The sequence below is a fragment of the Littorina saxatilis genome, linkage group LG1, assembly GCF_037325665.1.
Source record: "Littorina saxatilis isolate snail1 linkage group LG1, US_GU_Lsax_2.0, whole genome shotgun sequence".
Taxonomy (NCBI): Eukaryota; Metazoa; Mollusca; class Gastropoda; order Littorinimorpha; family Littorinidae; genus Littorina; species Littorina saxatilis.
Window position 1 is genome coordinate 10563850 of NC_090245.1, and position 2500 is coordinate 10566349.

The window sequence follows — 2500 nt, forward strand, 5'->3', positions numbered from 1 at the left end:
CGGTGTCCAAATTTGAAAAAGATCCACCGAGAACTTTGGCCGTGCATCGCGAACAGACAGACAGACAGACAGACAGACAGACAGACAGACAGACACTAGTCGTATATATATATAGATACAGTTTCAAATGAATCAAAAGAAATAATTCTTCTAGGAGATTTTAATATAGATCTTCTGAAACAAAATAAAACTTGGTTGGACACTATTAATCTATTAAATATACATCAAATGATCCAAAAACCAACTAGAGTTACTCCCAATTCTAAAACACTCATTGATCATATCTATGTTTCTGAAAAAACGTCATATCATAGAAACATATGTACCCTTTTTTCTGCCAGTGACCACTTTCCCATTTGTATCACTTGGTCTCGTAAAGGGGTTAAAATTCCAAAGGTTGGTCACAAAACAATTACATATCGTTCATTCTCTCATTTCAGTGAAAGTGCATTTCTTTCTGATCTCAAAAATAGCCCACTTTCAAATACTTACAATTTTACAAATCCTGACGAGGCTTTAGAGTTTTGGACATCTATTTTCATTATCATTTACAACAAACATGCACCACTGAAAACACATCGAGTAAAGCAGACAGAAAAACCCAAATGGATCGACCAAGACATAGAAAATGCTGTAAATTACTGTGACTTCTTTAAAAAAAACCATGGTACCCACGAAGAGTACACACAACAAAGAAATAAAGTAAATTCCTTGAAACGAAAACGTAAACAACAATCTTTTCAACATTTCATTACATCTAAACAAGATTCAAAATCTATTTGCAAAGCAATTAACCAACTCACAAACAAAGAAACTTCAACAAAATCTTCCCAAATAATTGACATTTCTGCAGATACACTCAATGACCATTTCTCAAAAATTGCTGATAAAGTAATTTCTTGTGATCGGACACAGTCAAATAATTTAGAACATTTAAAGGAATACTGCAATTCAAAACAGATACATTTTAAGCATACACTGCCACCAATGACTGTACTGGATGTTTACTCTCCTCTTCAGCATCTAAAACAAACCGGAACACGTGACATAGATGGTCTGGATGCAAATATTATAAAAATGGAAGCTCCAATTATCACAGATACATTGACATTTGTCTATAACCTTTGTATTGACAAAAGCTATTTTCCTAAACAATTCAAACAGGTTAAAGTGATTCCTCTCTTTAAATCAGGAGATACTACAAATCCTTCAAATTATAGACCAATATCAATTCTATCAATCCTTTCGAAGCCTCTTGAAAAACATATCAATAAACACATCCTTTCTCACTTTGAGAACAATAAAAAAAACGCTCGCGCTGGACCCGAGTACTCTTCAGACTGGCTCGCTCAATAAATATAAATGTTTGTAATGTCTGTGGTGTGAATGTTGGTTTCTGACCAGAAATGCAGATCTATCTCTGGCCGATTCATAGATTCAACCTACAAACTGCGACCTCATCTGTGATCAGATATGTTTCGACAAGCATTAAACGGATGAAATTAACCACATGCAGTTTATTCTTCAGAAAAATGCACACAAAAAATGGGTTGGGTTCGGTGATTTGTACATAAACGTCTTCCTCGCGATAGATTCGCTTATTATTTTGTCTTATGAAGCCGTCATCAACACGAACACAATGATTGCAGAAGCAAACTCTGTACCTACACGACCGAGACACAAGACTGATTATTTCACACCTGCAATGAGAATAGAGAACAAAGACGTTTTGGGTAAGCTTACTCACGTCAGGTCTTCACTGACAAGCTAGGAACAGACGGAAAATTCCGAACAAACGTAAATGACGTCAAAGTCTCTTTCGCTTTGCGTGTAACTTTGTCATGACGTATTTTTGTGTGACGCGTTCGGCTGTTCTATCAGGTCAATGGCTGCGTGTTGCCCCGCCGGTGTGAACTCCTCCTACGGCCAAGTCGTTTTTGTGGTTTATTTCGCATTTAGGTCCCAGGCAATATTATGAAGTTTTAATACGATCAATCGGACCTATTATCAAGTTAGTGTACATGTATCAACTTTTCAACGAACTGCGCCCAGAAGTTTCCCAGCAAAAAGCTGTTAAGTGGAGAAAGACACACAGACACACAGACACACAATTAAAGTCTGCTGAGCCCTTGTACTAGCATACTCGGGGATAAATTGATCCATGATAATCAATCAGGACAAAAACACTCATGTCAAACAGCGCTTATTAGTTTAGTAGACCAATGGCTGACAAACATTAATAATAATCAGTTCTGTGCTGCTCTATTTGTTGACTTTGCTGAAGCTTTTGACCTAATTGACCATAAACTCCTTATCAAAAAGCTTGAGATTTATGGAATTGCAACAGATTCCATAAACATTTTAACATCTTTCCTGTCAGACAGACAGCAAAGTACTTATCTGAAACAATCATACTCTTGTAAGCAAACAGTAAGGTTTGGAGTACCACAAGGTTCTATCCTTGGTCCATTACTATTTTCTATATATATAAACGACCTAC

The 2500-nt window shown here is 36.4% G+C and overlaps 1 protein-coding gene across 1 annotated transcript in view; it reads right to left on the minus strand.

Annotated features, from left to right (window-relative positions):
• Positions 1–142: 142 nt before the first annotated feature.
• The window catches only part of LOC138961348 (uncharacterized), a 22202-nt gene continuing 19844 nt past the window's right edge, over positions 143–2500 (minus strand). The window contains exon 4 of the mRNA XM_070332959.1: positions 143–2500. This exon is cut by the window's right edge and continues 3005 nt beyond it. The gene's annotated coding sequence lies outside the window, so the exon portion shown is untranslated.